Source organism: Ylistrum balloti, unplaced genomic scaffold, assembly GCF_031769215.1.
Source record: "Ylistrum balloti isolate Yb309-2 unplaced genomic scaffold, AGI_CSIRO_Ybal_v1 Utg369698, whole genome shotgun sequence".
NCBI classification, from domain to species: Eukaryota; Metazoa; Mollusca; class Bivalvia; order Pectinida; family Pectinidae; genus Ylistrum; species Ylistrum balloti.
This window is the reverse complement of record NW_026781930.1, coordinates 191,626-213,318: the sequence shown is the minus strand read 5'-3', so window position 1 is coordinate 213,318 and position 21,693 is coordinate 191,626.

Here is a 21,693-nt window from a genome sequence, read left to right as displayed (position 1 = left end):
CAAAATTGTGAATTGAGGTCCATGGCCAAAAGGGATCAAATAACGTCAATTTTTTGAAAATTTTGAAATTTATTTTAATTCAAACATGGTTAGATTCGCCAACATGGGATGGCGGTTAACATTATACATAGGTCATCTTGCAATACATGTACAATGTGGTTCAATTTATCTTACTTTTTTAACACGATTATTTCTATGACGTATGTTCCAAGTACAACAACAATATTGTATCTCAGGTAACCATCTTAATCACGTATTGTTTAGATAAAACACTAGTGTGTCAATAAGTTTAGTGAATAGATCGTGAATCTTGAATACATTTACGTACATTGATCTATCTGTTTGGTTAGAATTGATCGATGTAGCTTAGCTATCGAGACACGATTCTTAAGGGGTCCGAAACTAATACGGTAATGACACTTTAACGATTAGATCGCAACACTGTTGGTAGCATAAGAGATTACTGCGATGGCGGTCATTTTTTTTTTTTTTTTGTCAATATAAGTCGATTCGTTACAGTGTCATAATACCTTAATCTTTCGGAAGTGCTTTGGTCTGGTAATAATATGTCAAAGTCACTTCCAAATGATAAATTTTATATGATCATTATGGTTTTTGTATCAGTCCCAGTGTAGTTCAGAATAAGATCGTTATTCTTCGGTTACTTTTGCTTTATATCGTTTAACGTTCTATCACCAGCTGTGGCCATTTAATATACAGACGTAAGCCCCCAGCATGACATCCCATCAAGTCACGTTTATGCTGGTTCTTCGTAAAAACTTACAGAGTGTACAATGTATGTTTAATAGTTTACTAAAAAGGTTATCAAAATTAGGAAACTCGATATAGAAGTTAAGAATGAAAAATAAGTGCTATCGGTACAAAAAAGATATCATTGTCTCATATCTACGTAACAAGATATAGACTAATCTTTTATCATTACTTTATATTTACTCTGTATCCTGATCAGGCGGTTGCAAGTGTGATGTACTAATGACACGTCGTCCACCGAAGCTTTATTAAAGAGTATCCATGTTCAGAAATAGAGTTATTCCACAACACTGACAACTATAATGAAATATACAAAGAGGTAATTTTCATATCAATATCCGATTTGTTTTCTTAACAATGACAATATATTATATTTTTTTTTTACATTTGTTTATCCTTTACATAATTCCTGCAATTCCTGAATGTCTTTTCCTGTCAATCTTTACGGTTAAGCTCACTGAATAGAGCTTAGTTGGTGATTAACTTCAGTATGTTATGCTTTCATCATACCTGTAGGATGTTTCCTCATGAATTAATTCTGTCGAATACATATCAATATATTTGTTTACGAACATTTTCTCTTAACCTGCCGCTTCTGTTTCTGAAATTTCACAACTGCATTCTTAAAAGAAGATACCCCCTAAAATATTTAGTGTATATATTAATTTCCTTGTGTGTGTTGTTAAAACCTATACAACGATATACCTTATGGTTTCCAAAACATATATATGATGCACCAGTTGATTTTTTTTCTGAAATCGGCCTTATCCATTAACACAGGATAAACAACCTCTCTTGATGGATCTAAACTAAATCACCAAGTAGACGACTAGTATAAGATAATATCTATAATTGTCGATTTACATTTAGCTCATTCATTGTCGTTAATAGCGGGTAGCTAATCTGTTATGTATAGCATGCGTATGTATTATACATATATAATTGAGGGCCACACAAATGTGACAGTCACAGTACGTTGAATTAACTCTGGTGTTGTTTGTTGAACTCTCCAGGAAGGAGATTAAAAAGTTGTCAATGAAATATCTGCGAAATGGTCTGAAGTCAAGTGTTAACTCCTCTCATTGCGAAGCCCTCAACCACCACATGACAGAGAATCCTAAGTATCGATGATTTCTTCGGAAACATAATTTCGTCGATCAGTGTATGTACCACTAAGAAAATTACCTAATTAATCCATGATAGTCCTACCGTTGTATCGGTAGTCTTAACGTTGTGTCGGTACCATTTTTCCCCACATGGAGCGCAGCGGAAATTCTGATCAAATTATATCTTTCATATACTAAATCCTGTGGTCCTGTCGTAATCAACAGCACGCGAACTCCAATTGCAATACAGATTGAAAACTCCTCTCAAAGATTAGAGAGAGACACTCTCTTATGTGATCCACATGTCACATTTCATGTGGACAATGATGAAACGAGAATGCATAGAAATTTCTGTTGCAATTTGAATCGTAAGCAAAAATTCAAAATCAGAATGACATTTGCATAAACGTGGGTCAGCCATTCCTTGGTTCAATAACTTAAATGTACGGGATATGTTTAAACATTGTTATTTCCTCAATAATGGCCAAATCCCAACCCTTTTCCTTGAAATGGAATTTTTTCTAACCTCAACTTGGAAGACCCTCAGCCAATAGAAGATAGTCATTCCAATGTATTGGAAAAAAGGAACTATGCATGGTAAACCTGAAATATTAGTTTATCAGTAGGTTCCCAGATAAACAACGTCTATTTGTAGGCGCTGGAGCACCAAAAGACATCATGACAGCTCTAACCCAAGCAAAGCTTGGCGAGGCTTCAGGATGGAGACAAAATGACCACACACGTGTTATCGCAGCAGCACAGAAGAAAGATAGTCTGGAGGATTCTGCGTTAAGTGAACTGAAGCATCAGACTGAACAGTTGACACGTATGTTGGGACAATATATGTCTAAAGTACCGCTTCGTCATCCCATGTGTGCCATTCTAGACAGCCAGCACCTCAAGTTCAAGGTCATGTACCTTGACTGTTCAATTCTGGTCGTCATATTTCAGTTGTAATTGTGATAACAGTCCTTTTAATGTGATGTACCTTTTTATACATGAAATTACATAATTTAAACATTTATATATTTGAAGTTGAATAGTTTTACAGTTGAAATGATTTTATTATTGCTGGATGTACTTTGAATGTAAATCTTAAATATGACCGGTGCTATTCCTATAGAAACTGTTTGACAGGTTTTGGTTCATATATTATGTTATGTTGATATAACATCAATGTATGTGGAGTGTTGCTTAATTTGTCAGTAAGTTTCTAAAAACTTGATTGTAGTTGTTCATGACACTCAAATGTAATGAGTTTATAAGTCTCTGAAAGCCATGTGTATGTAAAAGACATCTACGCTTCTATAAGTTTCCAAATTTAATTTATACTGAATTTTTGAAGTGTTAGACACATTTTGTTGACATCAGAATGGTGTGAAATTGTGGAAATTTTAGAACAGTGTAGCAAAATTGATGAAATGATGTGTGGATGATGTTTTTTTCTTGTTAGTGTAGTTTTTTTCATGCTTCACTATTTTGTATACTATTTCCGGTGTTTTTTTGAAGGTAGTTAACCTAACATCACATAGTTATCTGTACATCAGTTCTATTATGTATTGCCTTCATATGTTTCTGAGGATCGTTTTGTTATTAAGATTTGATATGAACCACACATATTTCTGACTTTAATAAAATGTTTTAATAACTAAACTCTACAAGCCATTCTAATATGGGCAATTGAAAATTGTCATATGTGATTATATGAGTCATGAATGCTGTTGACATGCATATGTATTTAATTGTAACTGTTAACTATTTTTTTCCAGGTTCTATAACTCTCGGTTTGAGAGGAAAAATGTATTCTACAACACTGAATTCAATAACTACATGTCTGGTAATCATCAAATATAAATATTTATATGATACATATATAACTGAAAACCACACCAATGTGACAGTTACAGTACAGGGGAGTTAACTCTTGTGATATGTTTGTTTAACTCTCCGGGAAGGAGATTAAACAGTTGTTAATTAAATGTCTGTGAGAGATCAGACGACACGTGTTATATTCTTTCCTTGCCAAGCCCCCATACACCACAAGGTTGAGAATCCTAAGTGTCGATGATTTCTTTGGAAACGTTATTTCGTCGATCAGTGTATGTACCACTAAAAAATGACTGATTGATCCATGATAGTCCTACCGTCCATAGCCCTGTTGTCTGTTTCGCTAGCTTTAACGTCCTCCGTATACAGATTTGGAATTTATATTTAACCTTGGCGTTTTGTGGTGTGTTTGCTAAGCACAAGTCGAAGCCTAGTAATAAGGGTGGCGGATTTTGTAAACATAGTAAATTTGATAAGGTCAATATACTTAATAACGGTAGAGAAACGATGGCCGCTCAGCAGAGGTACAAACATAGATATCGATATTATAGACTTCGTGCAACTTAGTTGTCAACGAGCATGATTACCAGCGATTATACAGAACGTAAACAGTCATAAGTTAAAAAAATTCTTAAGCGTATGGTAATGTTAGTACATTTGAGCTAAACTTAAATTTACTGTTGTGTAATCTAGATGTTTTCATGAGAAATGACCAATTGTCATATTACAATACTGCAGACAGATGTTTCGACAGGTTGTCTGTAATGCTCTGGAGTCGCCCGATAACTGAGAGCTGAATACACGCGTAATGGAGAGGTACAAGACCTTCCTGCTGTATCTACCCAGAATCTCCGGAACTGTACTTAAACCACAATGTTATTTCACAACAATACAAGCAATTTTATTGATCACAATTTCCTTAAAAAAAAAAAAAGATATGGTGAGGAATGTTTTTTTTTTGCATTCCAGTATCTTTATTGTGATTAAAATAATGGATGATTGTCCAAGGAAAGCTGAACATTTTAATTACATTTATACGATATGTTTATATCTACTGAGGAATTAAAAAAAATCCTACTTCGGTTCAGCCGCCATCTTAAATGGAGGCATGTTCAAAAAGGCTTAATACAAATAATACAAAAAAAGGGTTATTGTTTTCAGTATTTCACAGGTAAGTTAATTTTCATCATATCACTATATGTCTCTCATCCTCGTTTTATGTCAACCGTAATTGTATACACTTGTATTCGCTTTTGACTTTGGATACCAAGTAGGTTATATTTACATTTTGCTCTGTGGTCACCCATTATATCTATATTAATCTGGACTGCATTCACAGTATTGTAGATGCAGTTCAGAGAGTGCGCATTAATATTTTTCTGTGGTAGGCTGAATACAAATAGTATCGAATACCTGAATGATCAAAGATTTCAGGCTAGACACATCATGTTCATAAGCTTCCATAAATCTGAAAGTTCGCATCGGTCCTATAACCGCACAGTTTCGACAACACAGAAAAAGTCACTCAGTGCATCGTTGTCTACCCTGACACTTCCAGTTACCGATCACACAGCGAGAGCTTCGCGATCCCCAGTTACCGATCACCCTGCGACAGTTTCGAGATCCCCACAAGCAGTTTCCTCACAAACCGTAGCATGTGTTTCATCGGAGTCCCTTTCTGCAAGCGATAATCCTCTTCCTTTTAAACTCATTCAGACAAAACATGAATGTAAATGTCCAAACCAATACGGCTACACCCAAGTTTCTTCGCCGGCTCATCATTTTCACGCTGTTCGTTCACTTTTAACTCGAAGTGACGTGACGCCGCCATTTTTTCTGAATTAATGGACCGGCACGGTAGGCCTACGGTTTACACCTGCGTAGTGAAATTTTAATTCTCTGGATTTAAGTACTGATATTAAATAGTAATTGTTGAAAGTGTTAAACATATTCATTTCGTCAGCTAATAAAGTTTCAAACTTTATTGTTTTATCGATCTGTTATTGTTTTACTGTTGTTTTTCCACGCACTATTTTTGGTCGTCGTCAATATGGCTGTTCCATCAACATCGAACACTAACGATTGAGCGGGAAATTTGAATTTCAATTATTTCTAAAAATAAAAAAAGATTGACAAAAATATAAATATAACCATTGAACGTCTGTCAGATTGCATTCATTGTCAATATGAATGCAATTTGGGTGCCAGATAAATAATCATGACGTCCTAACGGACGTCATTCTATTTATCTGTCACCCAGATTGCATTCATATTGGCAATAAATGCAATTTGACAGACGTTCAATGGTTAAATCAACAGTATTACGTAAGTATACCTATTGCCTGGCGTTATGATACATTGAATACGAGTTATTCCCCCTTTTTATTAGGGAAGCGTACCTATGAACTCGTTCCTCAAGAGACCAAAACTTTGTACATAGTAGTTTTTATTTCTTATTTTTGTTTATTCAGTCTCTCATATACAGAAGAAAATAAAGGCATTCAATCAAACTCATTAAGCGCGAATTGGCCGCCTTCTTTGTTATAATAATTATTGTTTTGTTGTAGTATTGTGGTTCACAAACAGCTAGTAGGCAATGTTTTAAATTTATATGTGTATATGTGTGGTGTTCATTCCTGTGTTCCCTAGATAAATAAAATGAAGCATTTTCATTAAATCGTAAATATGAAATGATTTTCTGAAATGTAAGAAGACATGATATTTCCTTTGCTGTGTACACGATATGAACAGTGATCCCTGACAGAAAGTTCATTTTCATTACTCATTCTGACAGATTTTTATTTACTTTCCTTTTACAGGTATAAAATACGAAGTACATTTGTATTCACAATCTTGTTCGTGATCCCTGTATGCTCTAAATTTTACACATGGACCTCTGCCTCCAAAACAAAATCTGCACAATGTAAGTGATCTGTTATTTATTGAACCCTCCGTTATATACATCGTGGCTTAGGTTTAATTCATTAATGACGAATCTTGGACGGCTATAATTCTACCACGAATCATTTGCTGGGAATTTTGTATTAACTTTATTGACATGACTCTCCAATGTGACTATCGATTACACCCAATATCAACAACATTTCCATTATCTCACTGGGCTGTCATCAGAACGCTGCTAAGGTATTAGGCGGGATTCAATTCGGCCTTTTTCACACTGCAAAGTCACATTACAAATAGGCTCAGTTAATACATTAGAGAAAATCATTTGCACTTTGGCCAAAATTATTCCTGTATACTGATCTTTGTTAATTGAGAAGGCTCTCTATTTTTAACATACATGACCTTATACTGCAGCATTGGACTATTTTTAATGCCCCACAACCAGTTTCGCTGGAAGACAGCCAGAGTTGAAGCCCGTGGTTCCGTCTCCTGACAAATACTGTTATCAGGAAGAAAGACTCTCCTTCGTCATTTATGCCTTTAGTATTTATTCACCCAATGATGTATATATTGTTCATATTGAGTTACGCATATAACGACTATTGACGGCGCATAAGCCTAAATTTACACATTACTGATTTTGGAAAATCGTGCTTTGAAACATCACTTATTGGAATTGTTTTATTTTCACTATGTCCTGTGCATCCCCAGTTCATTTTACATATACAGGCTATAGCTACTTAAATGGATTATTGAACAGTAGTTTGAATTGATACATTTTACTCTTATGGTATAACCTAAATATTTCATCATTGTGATATATATGAATAGGCTTTATTGCACTTTACTCCAAAATATTAATGACCCTATGACTTTTTGCTACCAAAAGGGAATTTCATACTCTCACTGTATACACTTGGCCATAGTCAGGGACCATCAATTTCCGTTAGAAAATTGTTATGAAAACTAATTTTCCTTTTGTAAAAATCAACTGTTTGATTGGTTTCGTATGCCGCAAAGTGAAATGCCAAGCTAGTTTGATTGGGCTACCACGTATTTTTTTTGTGTATTCTAACCAAATCCAAGTTTGGTTTGCCAACTAAAGCATCTTTCGCAAGTGTATTTATCATAAATCATATACCCGCTCATAGTGTGTTTAAAAATGTAGAAATATCGGAAGCTTCCAGGCAAGTAGCTCTCAGCCATCCGGTTATTTCTCGGTTAATGCAGTGTCTTAGCCAAACAGGCTATATTGGCAGGCGTCCCGGGTCTGCCAGACAGAGAAGCTTGAATTCTGTGTAGAGAGACAAGGAGAGTCTTATTAGCCATTGTAAGCAGAATAAAAAGACATTGGAACGTTCGCGTCAGCCGGCGTACGATCAACAGACGCGCAAACATTAGGCGACTTCACTGTCTCCTACAACCAGTAAATTATCCCCTGTTGACTGGAAGGCACAAACATGCTAGTGTGCAATGGGCACGTGATCACCGAACATGGAATATCAGATCAAGGCGACGAGTTAACTGATCTAATGAAAACGCTATTTACTTAGTCCGACAAACGCCAAGGTCCGTGTTTAGGGATCAAGAAACACTGCATAATATCAGAGTCACGTTCTGGGAACAACAGCATTTGGTGGTGGTGGTGTTATTGTTGGGGAATGCTTTTCTTACAACGGTAAGATCCGCTTGCATGTCCTTGATTGAACATTAAATTGGCAGAAGTACCGTGATCAGATCCGTCGACCTTTAGTTATTCCGCATTTTGATTCCCATCCATTGTCAGATGCTAATGCTTATGTATAACAGTACTTAACCACAGATATTTCGCTTAGTGCTAGGCCATTTTAGTAAAATGTGACAGAGACCCCACATGGCCTGCAACGTCATCAGCCATCAATCCAATTGGGGATGTGTGGGAATATCTCGGACAAAAGTCCATGCATGGGATCCAAGAGGTCAAATTGGAGATTTATGGGCAGCATCCAGGAAAAAGAAAAAGTTTCGGCATCTGGTCGATGGTATACAACGACACACACTAGAATGGTACCAGAAGGATAGTGGCTATAACGATATTGACATTTGCATACCGAATAGAACTTTCCATTACATTGTATTCCATTACCTCACCATCCAAATATAACCCTATATCTCTATGTCATGAACGATTTTTACGCCTTCATATCACCTGTCATATTTTTGTTTTTGCATCATACTAACTGGCAACTATATCAACTATTTTAATACACTAAGCCCCAAGAGAACTCGTCGCCAGTCAACAAAACGCCATCGTTGATAATGCCTTGCTCATTCAAGACGTTGCTGTCGATGGTGCTGAGTGAAAATAGGCCCTACGTAAGGACGTTGGCAGTTAATACCATGTTCACTTAGGCGACGGACACTGGATGTCTTTTAACTCTGATGGCAACTGCTGTTCTGGTTGCAGGCTGGGTCCGGTTACGAAGGTGAGTTACTAGGATACTTCGGCCTGAGTTGTCACCCTTAATCTACCCGTCCGGGGACCATCAGAAACAGAGCCCGTGTGTTGGAAGCATCCAGCATAGTGCTATGACATCCAAATCGTCTGACTACAATAGTGGCGGAGGTATTCGCTTGCAAACTTCCAAGATCCATTCCTTCTGCAATTGTGTCAATAGTGACATCGTGTTTCAGGAGCATTTTTCGCGCTGCTTTCACTGAATGAATGCTTTTGGGACTGACCACTTTGTAAAGGAGACATGTTTCGGTGAAAACTCGCCTGTATCGGCAACACCCATGATTGCGCGTGCAGAATTCACGTTTTTACGTATTGCGCATGCGTCAGTGTGAACAGTATCGGGAGTGAACAAAAGACATGTCATTTCATTATTTGCACTCATAACTTTATATCATTGATATTAGCAGTAGTATAAAAATGTCAAAACTAAAATTTGTCATGTGAAATGTACTTTTTTAATGTTTTTATGGGGTTCAGTACGTATTTACCTTGTGTGGTAGTCTTTTGTTCATAACGTACTACGCACGAAAGAAAAAAATATATATCTCTTAGTTACAAAGAGTAGTCGATTTCGGCTTCCAACTCATTTGGCACTTGTGATCTTGAAAGTACTCCGATGCATTTTCATCTGAAGTTTAACATCATTCTAGGCAGTTTGGCTACTGAGAAATTGTTAAAGAGAAGAAATTGGTACCGGGCAGTCAAACGATGGAATCTACATCATGGTCCCTTTGAGTGGATGAAATGAAGCCTTCATGGCTATCATAAGTTCTGAGCCTGTTTTTACAAGGAAACAAAAGCATGCTTGTCAGCACTTCAGTCAGTGTTAATATTTGTCTTGTAGACAATCGATGGTTATTGAAATGCTTATTCTCGATTTCAAATGAATGATAATAAGAAATGTCACGTTCTTTAAACAAACCATCAAATTAAATGGCAACGTTATGCTGATTAACCTTTGAAAATTCAATGTCATTACATGAATTGTTGCACGATAAACAAATCGATGATATTGAAGAAATATATTATGCATAAGGTCCGTGAAGGGGGAGGAAAGTATTGATTGAAAAAATATACAATTCCCAGACCGATCAATTTTAGTCACGAGAGCAGTAGTAAAAACATCCGTACATTTTCATACGTTACAGGAGCGCTAAATGTTGTTATTTATTAATGGATATTTTGTGATCAGGCCTAAAGTGTTGAATCAATTATCAACTGTTACTGACTTTGTCATTAAAAGGGAAATAAAATCCAGACTTTAGCACATGCAGATCATTAAATTGTCACCATCAAGAAATTCCATGTCATCTGGCACGCTATACCAAATAACACACGCCACTACGGTGCCAGACAAACGATTACAGAGAAGGAGTTTCAGTTATATTGATTACCCATAGGGGTCAACCTAACGAAAGACTGGTTGCTTTGTTTTGTCATAATTCATGTTTTCAGCCATACATTTAACTAGAATTAAATGCTGGCCTTTTTACATACTTTGCTATTTTCGTTATTAAAGAACCAACCATTTTAGAATTCTGATATTCAGTCGCTTCAATATATAATCTGAGATATGTCAATTGTGTATAATTTCATTGGATACTCACAAAATCATTATTTTTGTTTGCATGTCTTTTTTTACAAACCTTTCTGATGCAGTGGTTAGAGTCACAGGATAATTTCCAATATAGAATTCAAACATTTCAGTACAGAAACGATATCACATGTACTTTAAGGACACTTTGGAAATCCCTTCATTAACGATTTTGATCTCACATTCACTTTAGAGTGCACTTGATTTCGTCAATAAATAGTTTGGTACTAAAAACAATTATTATTTTTTTCTCAGACAAAGGAATACATGGTAAAAAGTAACTCCGAATTTAACGAAAATAAAACCACACGGAAATTAATGTTTTTATACTTACAATCACTGACAGTTCCGTTGTATTCTAATTTTCTGTATTTGATGCTTAAACTGTAGATACATGTCAAACATTATGTTTTTATGATTTCAGATTTTACGAAAGGCTAATTGAATGGAGCATATTATGAATGCATGCGTTGATTCATTTCACTTTATGGATGTAATAATAGAAATTTAAGAAACACTAAAATTATTGTGCCGTGTATGATTTCCTGAAAATTAAACAAGATAACTTGATTTCCTACACTTGAACAGGCCGTTAATGTATACACTTCAGAGTGATGTATATATGGTTCAGGTCCCCAAACGGGTATATGATGCATCAGTTGATTTGTTTTCTCCATTCAACCATATCAGTATGGTAGCACTAAATTAAAAACTACTCACAGTTCAAAAAAGTTGATAAAAATAAACTAAATCACCAAGTAGACGACTAGTACAAGATAATATCTATAATTGATGATCTACATATAAAACAAGATAATTGTCCTGTGGGGAGAACAACTCGCACATTCATTGTCGTCAACAGTGCGAAGCATGATCTCTCCAATGACCATTCCCTAGGTGGTAAGAGGACAGCAACAACAAAATGACTATTGATGGCGCATAGGCCTAAATTTACACACTACTGATTCTGGAAAATCGTGCTTGGAAATGTGACTTAATGGAATTGTTTTAATTCAACAGTGTCCTGTGAATCCTCAATTCGCTGTACATATGCAAGCGATTGCCACTCGCAACTGTCCGTTATACGTAACATTAACTTGCAGATTACAAACAAAAATGAAACACATTCTTATATTCCCGGGATGCTTGCAAAATATTGTACAAAAGTCACGTAAGTGGATATCACCTTTCAATTATTTTGAGTTAGATACAGTAGACCCAAGTAATGAATTAAACTGCATCATACAACTGTTTCGTCCTTTTAAGACTCGTCAGTGATTCTAAGGGCCTAACTTTTGAAACCTAGTAGGCGACAAGTAAAAACCAAAGTGAAAAGAAAAGTGAAAATCTAGACGGGAAGGTGCAGCAGGCTATAGGTAAATACATTTCGTAATTTTCATATACACATGTATCAGATAATATTAGAACAGCGTCAAGGATGGGTGAATATTCGAACCGTATCACTATTCTAATGAATTAAACCTGTGGCATACAGGTTAAGACAAGAATAGTTAAACTCACACGTGTGTAAGTCTACTTATAAATAAAATATTATGATTTTTAATATATACTACAGATATTTAGTACTTGAACAATTACAATTTCGATATTGAATATACAGACATCAAACATCATGTCAACATTACAGAAATATAGCTTTTCCAATGAAAGCATCATCGTATCATTAGTATACACATATCTAATCCGTCAGTTTAAATGTGTATGATAGCACTCTATGAGGTTTCTGATAATATTTTGAAAAGTATACAGTTTATAAGAATACTCCTACGATGTACATGTTAATGAAGTATCTACGGCTTATAATGATATTCTTCACTAAGTAAAGTGCAGTCTAAAACTATAAAGCAATTTTTACTCACAAAGTAATCATGTTTGAAAATGAGATAATGACAATTATGTATGCGTTAAAAAGATTTTCAATATTTTTCGCACTTTTTTTTGGTCTCTGGTGATGCGGTCCAAAATGATACATATCAGCTGCCTATTCAGTTTCGACCAGTGATCCATGTCTAAAAGCTTTCTATATTCTAATTCAATTTGACATGTATTTTTCCTCAAATAGACTTCTCATACGGATGGTTTGATTTGTACTTTCCTTTATCAGATACCATCGACGAGATGTGTATCCTTCCACATGGGGTCCTCGTATGTTCTGAAATTTAGATGAAGCATGCATGCAGTACCGTAGGCCATGTTTTAACGTGATTCACTGTGGTATTTTCCCCACTGCAAAACTACCTTGACAGAAAAAGAAGTTTCATCATAGCACTTTGGTCACGCTTGGTCTTGGGTGCGAATCTTGAACTTGGTTATAGTGAATTAGCCTTACATTAAATATCACGTTTGACTTCAAGATTGGGGTTATATTATTCATTCTGTCCTAGCTGAAGTAATATGGATTATTTAGAAGTAGTTTGAATGTATTTATCAATAGTCTATAAAACATCATAACACTTTACTCTTGAATTATTCTGGCGGTTTATAATGACCCTATGACTTTGGTGTGAGTATTCAACACTTCAGATTGAAAAAAAAAAAACATACAAACAAAAACGAAGGAGTTTCATTCGAACAAATTGCATTGCTTGCTGTGCGTCCAAATATCCTAACGATCAAATATGACACTAGATATCTATGTTATAGAAAAGTAGAAAATGTCAATACCTTCATATTCCATAAACTAACAATGATCCATCTTTTGAACAAAGTTTTGGTCATAACATCCTGTCACCAAAGAAAATGATTATATGGTTTCCTCGATGACCAATCGCTTTTGGCTTTCATTACATTTAACACCTGTGATCATGGAAGTGGGCCCAGGGCATATATTTTAAATAAAGAAGTTATTACGTAAAAAAAGAAAGATGATGCAAACGAACCACGGAATCTGCGTCATAATCCCTTGAGTAGGTAAGATGAACAATTTGACTTGAATGAATTATGAGTATATTTACATAAGGCAATAACAGCATGCTTGTCAGCACCTCAATCAGAGCCAATATTTGTGGTATAAACAGCCCATGCTAATTAAAGTGTTCAATTGCGATTTCAAAAGGATGATAATACAACATGTTAAAAAAATGACTAGCCTTTGAAAACTCAATGTCATTACATGGCCAAATCAATATTACCGAAGAAAAAATATGCACAGGGACATTGAAGAAGGAGGAAGGTATTGATTAAGTGAGTACAATTCCCAGTTCAATCAATTTCAGTCACAAGAGTAGCAGTAAAAACATCCGTACATTTCCATACGTTATGTAAACACTATGAAATGAAATGAGGTGTATTTAACAGTAATGTTACAAATGACTTACGGACATTTATGTTATTCTTGTATAAAATCACCTTCATCAGACAGATAAGTGTAACTTACTCTATCAAAGTAAAATAGTGATAAAATAGTTTATTAAAGTTTATTTCAGAGGCACTTATTATGGTCTTTAAACTTACGGGTCTGAATCGACAATGATTGGTTGTTCAATACGTCATCGAAGGATGAAAAATTGTACAAAACATACACGAGCTGAAACATTTTGCAATTCAATTTTAGTTTAAGACATATTGTAGAGACAAATAACAAATTTAACTTGATAATACGACTGTTTCGTCCTTCTAGAAATCATCATTGATTCCAAGGATCTAACTTTCGAAGCGTCATAGATGACTAGACGAGTTGAAAAAACCCAATAGTTTTGAAAATCGTAATGGTGATTTTTACCTGTCAACACAGCACGCTATAGTATGATCAGCGTTGTATGTAATTATTTATGTAATGTAATGTAATGTAATTCATGTAATTAATATTCTGCATTGGTTTCATCACCTCTAAATAGTCAATATGTTGTCGACAAGCTTGCATTTCCCTCTACTATTCGTTTTCAAAAGCAAATAGATAAAATTAGGGCTCCTTCTTCCCTTTTATTTCATGCACATACCTCCTCTTTAACTCCTCACTGTAGTGTGCTTTTTTCATCTCAAAATCTCTAAATCATGCGAGGACTACCAATCGTATAGTTGGGACTACACGTTGTATTCGAGATATAGTTTGCTAACCCCGATGACATGGATTTATTATCAATTATCGCTCATACATCGCAATAGGCACTTTATGAAGCGATATGTACGTACATGTGTCATCTCTTTGAGATATTTTAGGTGAACTCTCAATCAACCGAGTCCGACGTTGGGAAACCTGCCATATGGCGGAGTAAATATCATCCTTACTTTTCGACATCATAAAAGTGCAAATATTGATCTCTCGGAAACTGAGTATCCTAGATTTTGCTCCCTTTGGTGTAAATAAATGTCACACTGTGTCCCTGAAAAATGAATTCATTTACTGAAATTTCAGGATCAATATATCACGTAAACACTGGCATTTACTTATTATTACCAAATCAAATGTTAAGATGTTAAGAATGAGAAGCTATTGGAGGTTCCCGAAGTCAAATTCCTCATCTATTGTTATTGCCTGTAGGATACCAACATACAAAGGGTAATTGCAATTAATTTGTATGGTTCTGTTAAACGGTGGCGGAATATGACCTGTTAATAAAGCAGGACACAATCTTTGTAGATATACACAAAAAATCGGATATAAATATTTCACGTCCGACCTGAGTTTTTATTACATATAACAATCAATAACTATTAAGTGATGTTCGAAAAAAAATATACAAAAGAAATATATAATATACACAAAAAATCGGATATAAATATTTCACGTCCGACCTGAGTTTTTATTACATATAACAATCAATAACTATTAAGTGATGTTCGAAAAAAATATACAAAAGAAATATATAATATACACAAAAGTAGCATCTTTTTAACGAAAGTTTAGAATCATATATAGCCAAATTCAATCCATCTTTGGGCTCGTTAGTGATGGTAAGGTCCTCAATTGTGGAAACCTAGCTGGCAACATCGGATATCAAAATTGATAAATGAGCATCTATCATGTTTTGCACAGTATGACATGGCCCTAAATCTTGTGGAATAAAGAAAATAAATTATTTGTTTCTGATGAAATATACAGTTTCCTGTACATGTTTGTAAATATAAGTCAATATCAAGCTAATTTACACTCATTTGCAAGTGTTCTTTAATTCTCCATACTGTTAAATGTTTCCTTATCGCCTGCTTCCATTTCATTCATTGAGCCTTTCTAAGGTACCTGTATATCTGACTGGTAATGAATATTGTTAAGATGCTGTGGATGTTTGAATAAAGAATATGAAATAAACGGGTCTTTCTTTTTATACAGAATCCGTGTTCCGATTACCAACGGTATTTTTTACCTTTTATTATAATTGTTGATGATCAATTGCAACCTTACCCTACACATTGAATTGAATTATGTTTTCCTGCTATTTGAAAAATAATGGAAACGAATTATGTAAATGAAAAAAGCAACAAGAAAATATCAACATGTCAACTCATTCATAATCCAAAATCACGGAAACTCATGGAAAAGTAAACAGATAATAAGATCAGGTGTTCCAAAAGAGTAAGCGTCTTCTGCGTCATTGCCGACACCTGCGATGTAAACCTTAATAAATCCAAATAAGTACTCTCAGGTTTTTTAAATGAGAATAAGGTTTACAACAACGGACTCAACATGCAAATGTTCAGAGGTTATCTAAATTCATGTTATCGTAATTGATCGCTTGAAATTGGATCCCCCGCGAATATCACAGCATTACAAGATTTACACAGTATCTGACATCACGCATTGCATGAATATACTCCTTAAAATTAAAGTTATGAAAAATTAATACTCAAGCTAATTAACGTATCATACAACTATGTTGTTTTGCCACATTTACGCGTGTCATCAAATATTCAATCGCTCCCTAATGATTTAATATGGGTAAAGTATAGATTAGGAAACTAATAATAGTGTATCAAATCAATTGTTTCCTGAACAAAGATCTAATATATTCACCAACATTCCGTGACATACAGACAGTCTGGTAGATTCCCATAACACGCCCAATCTTCAAAAGCAATTGATTAAAACAAGTTATATTATATTGATATTACTGACTGACTGTTGACAAGTGCTGCTGAACGGTAGTTCACATGTATTTTATATATGGTATAATGTGCCCCAGTAAGGTTGTTTTGAGTATAAAAATGTATCTGTAGGGATTTGATACCCTAGAACAATCTGATGGGTATTCATGATGTAACCAGCGTGGTCTATCATACAAGACTTTCGGGTCTTATTTAGGGTTTCTACGATATATATTATTCTAGCAATGTATATTGTTTATTAGATCCGGTACGTTGACTCTAATTTCTTTGGCGATATGGCCAATGATACCAATTATGAGGGGAATGGTTTTGAATCATATACCGACTGAAATAACTCAATATCATAAGGCAGGAATGTCATAAAATTAATACGCTGTAATACACTGTAGGCATAATTATGTTACGAGCAGCTTATAGCAAAAAGAATTGGACATATACGTGTATATTTCGCTCCAAACATCTCAAGATAAATGAGAGTCTGGGATTAGCCAGAGTGGACAATAGAATAATTCTTGATGAAATACGATGAAATATGACAACAAGGTCCCCATGCTAATCGGACAATTTGGTTTAAAGCTGTCCACAATGGTTTTGTTGTCAGCGAACGAATGAATACAGAGGGATTGTCAAGATTGTAAAGATGACTACTTCTCCGTAAGCTTGATCTTGTTCTACCTCTGCTCATAACTAGAATCCAATTTGACACATAGTAACTAGTGATGTAAGCATTATACAAAATGTTAAGCTCCGAATGTTTTTTTTATGAAAGTCCCTTAATATTGTGAAACTCCGCCTGTTAATTGGAATATGAATTTCAAGATACTTATCGGTTTCGTTAAAAGTTATACCAGATAATGGATGCAACGAGGAGATGCTGCTTTGGATTAACTTTCTGTGTGGGTTAAATCCAATCTTTCCATCATTCTTAAAAGCATGAACACCTTGAAATCTAAAATGCTAACAAAAAATAAATCCACACTTCAAACTTTACATGACAGATACCTTATTGCGCTGCAGATATAGCGTCCAATAACTTTATTCTTCCTTGATAATCTAAGAAACCCCATCTACACATTATGTAATCTTTCCAAAGAAGAAATACTGGCAAATCATGCTTCAGTATTACAATCAGTTATATTGCTTAATAAAGATTAGGTTATTGGATTTCGAAAGTTTACAAAAATCCATATAAACAACGTTTTATCACTGGCTCGTCTAGCTGTTCAACCAAAGTGGAATTAATAGTATGTGGATTTTAAAGAACTTCCAAGAGTTTTGACCAATCTTTAACACCCTTCCCTAAAAAATATTTCTTCTATAAAAAACATTTTATTTCTACTCTATATACCATCATGCCGTATTCTTAAATGAAATAACACATTCGTTCTCTTGTTATGGGAGCTTTTTTTTGCCACGAAGGGTGAACGGCAGTATAGATATATATTTGTGAACTTTACTGAAGCAAATGATTGAGTTTCTGGTTGAAAACATCTTCGTTGAGTTTGTTCGTAAGATCGTCCAGCAGACTACTGGCAAACTAATTGTGCTCCTTTCTTGGCTGACTTGCTTTGGTTTACATGTGAAACTGAATGTGTCGAAGATTGTATGTATCCAAACAGCTCAAAAAACCTTGCAATGTTGTCTTATATCACTTTAAGATATATTGATAATGTCTTTTCTTTAAATAACAAAAGGTTTATATATCACGTCGGTCGTATATATCCATCCAGAATTGGAAATCAAAGTATCAACAGAACCACTACTTCAGCTGCAATCCATAAAGCTGTATGATAAACGTGATGATTTAAGGATCCCTATTGTAAATTTTCCATTTCTGGATAACACTATCCCTACATCTCCAATAAATGGTATTCGAGGGCTTGTTCCTATTATCACGATTTCATGCAAAAAGTCGTTAGCTGACGGACAAAATCGTTACACCGGATTTCAAATGATGCAGGTTGATGAAAATTACGGGGAATTTTTACGGACGTCATATAGTGATCTTATTGACAAATATTCTATTTGTTTGTGCGATAAGAAGCTGGACGTGTTTGATGCCTGTTCGTTTGCCTATTGGGTCCATTGTAGTATTCCTTGTTTTCATTTGAGAACGTGACATTACTTACTTGGATTGATAAAGACGCGGGTGTCGTCGATGAAGTAGTCCTAGTTTTATAAATTCTTCTGTTTGAATAATGACTCTGTTGACATGTTTCGTTGCGGTCAGATGGTTTCGGACACGATATATCTAGTGAATCTCAAACTAACCTATATAATGATGTCAACATCAATTAAATTGTCACAGTTATAACAAAAAATAAACTTCTTCCGCCCTCTTCTCTCGTATAATATAAGGTAAGTAGAGATTAGAAAATGCGATATCTGTACAATATGCCGGTAAATTGTACAATTGAAAACAATGGGGCTTATTCCTAAACAATGTATCGATTACACTTAAAGACATTATTAGTTCATTGAATCATCCCAAACAACGGCTTATAAAATATATTAATTATAGTAACAGATATGAAAAAAACGTCCCATATTTTTTACATTGTGTAAGGCAATATCCGGCCCAGACAAAATACTGAGGTGTAAATGTAAACACAATGATGAATAATTTATAATACGAACATTTTGCAATAAAACATATACGATTTTACAAAACAAACATATCAGATTATTTGACTTACTCAATTATTGATGGCTATTTTGTGTTTGTTGTGAATCGATCGATTTACTCACTACCACACAAAACCATTACCGTCATGACTTCCATTTTGTCATTAGCAAATTCGCTGTTTTGTTTATTTTCCGATCAACCAATCAATCTAAATCGCTAATTTGTGCAAAAATTGTTATTTAAGCCCTCCCGTGTTTTATTGTTGGGGTATTCGTGGAGTTGTGCCACATAACCTGACATTTCAGAATAGATTGAATTTTATCTAACCCTACTTAGCTATTGTCACCAGTATCTTAGTTTTGCTTGGCTAGGAACTCTTCTCTGTCAGATATTGCCTGTTAGTAATCATGCCCGCTTTGGAAACATGTATATCTTACGGCCGAGGAAATTCATGTATCAATTTGCCAAATATGTAGTTGCTCAAGTTGCACCGATGACCAGAGCTGGCATGGCAATTGTCTTTATGAACAGCAATAATTCTAATTCAGATCAAAAGTTTACTCGCACCCAGACACGATAATTGCATATAACAAGAGGTCATTGTACAAAGATTTTACTTATTATGTAATATACAGAAATTCTATAGGAACGCAATAGAGATAAACCTTGAAAATCTATATGGAATAAACAAATTATCATAATAATAAATCGCTAAAATAAGAATCATTTCCTTCATTTTATTGATACTGATAACCTGGCATGAATTTATTTCAAAGTTATGAAGAAGAATCGATGGCTGAGAGCTTCGTACTTCCCTCTAAGATCGATACCCTATTTATTATCACAGATAGAGAGTAAAATAAACAATTACACAAGGAAGTAAAAAAAAACTACTCACATTGATGTACGTACAACGAGACGAAACACTCTACACATATAAAGGGAGGGAATTCCGTTGTATCCAAGCTAACCCTTGAAGTCCACCACCAAGTAGAGAGAAGCTAAAACTAGGACATTTTTTTCTAGTTAAACAAAAAATTGTTACCACTAGTTCTACAAAAGATCAATCATATTAAGGATTTTGTGTGAGAAGGACAAACCACTGAAAAAGAGACACCGTCACTATCAGTATTGATCGCATGAAGTTATATAGCCAATCATGTACTGATGTTTACAATGTCAGTCGAACAGAAGGCATTTTATCGACATTTAAGGGTTTCATGACCTTCCTCCTAAATGTGTCTAAAACTATTTTCGTTTCTGCCACGGATACACGGCGTAATTTCGTTGGGAATAATAAATTTGCGGGGTTTCTATTCCATTCTTGGCATAAGGGTCCTTTTCCCCACTAACGGTAAACTGTACACTTTTACATACAGTCTGGCGTATCATTGTAGTTTATGAGTTGCGTATCACCTCTAGAAAACAAACACTGCGTCTAAGAAAAAACAAAAACAAAAACCAAACTGTCCAACGACGCATCAGAAACAGACGTTAGCATTCTAAATCTGGCCTTAAGTAAGACAGCTGGAGAGAGCTTTTGCTGTAGGATGATCACGACCAGGAATTTGACAATGGGACGGTATTGGTAGTGATCAAGACACTGTTTTTATATAGGTTTAGATGGAAAACTATGCATCATATCCCTAATGCTTTGATTTTTAGGAAAACGTGATACGAGATTAACACTAGGCTATATTGTTACAGATGTATAACCTTGAATAATGAACTTCTTGTTATCTTAAATCTTCAGGTAACTTTCGCCCCGCATATGATGCCAACAGACCTAAATGTATTCATTCCGGCACTTGATATACTTATATGGACTTAATTTAGATTAGCTGCTGTACATATACCACTGGCATGCTTTCTCGCCATAGTTGATCTTTGTAAAGCGTATCTGCCTGTTATTCGGGTACAAGTCAGAAGTTGCCGGTCACAGGGGATTCTATTCCATTATATATGTACGACAACCAGCAATTGAGTAGTGCAGTGTGGAGAATGTAGAAAATTGAGTTTCAATAATTGCAATATCGTATCTGATGTTTCTAGTATACGGTTACATTTTCAGCCATTGCCTACGTGCACTCCCTGTAAGTGCTCTACCGCGTACCCTAGATTGTGTAGTAAATTGGTCGAGCAGGCGAAGGCCAAACAACTTCAATTTGCTATATCTGTGTAATCGCGAATACCATTTCGTTACCTTTGACCAAATTCATTCAATTCGTGGAACTTTTACAGGCTTTATACACCAAGAAAATGCCATTTTAGCCGGAAATAATTAGAGAATTTATGTGGAAATCTT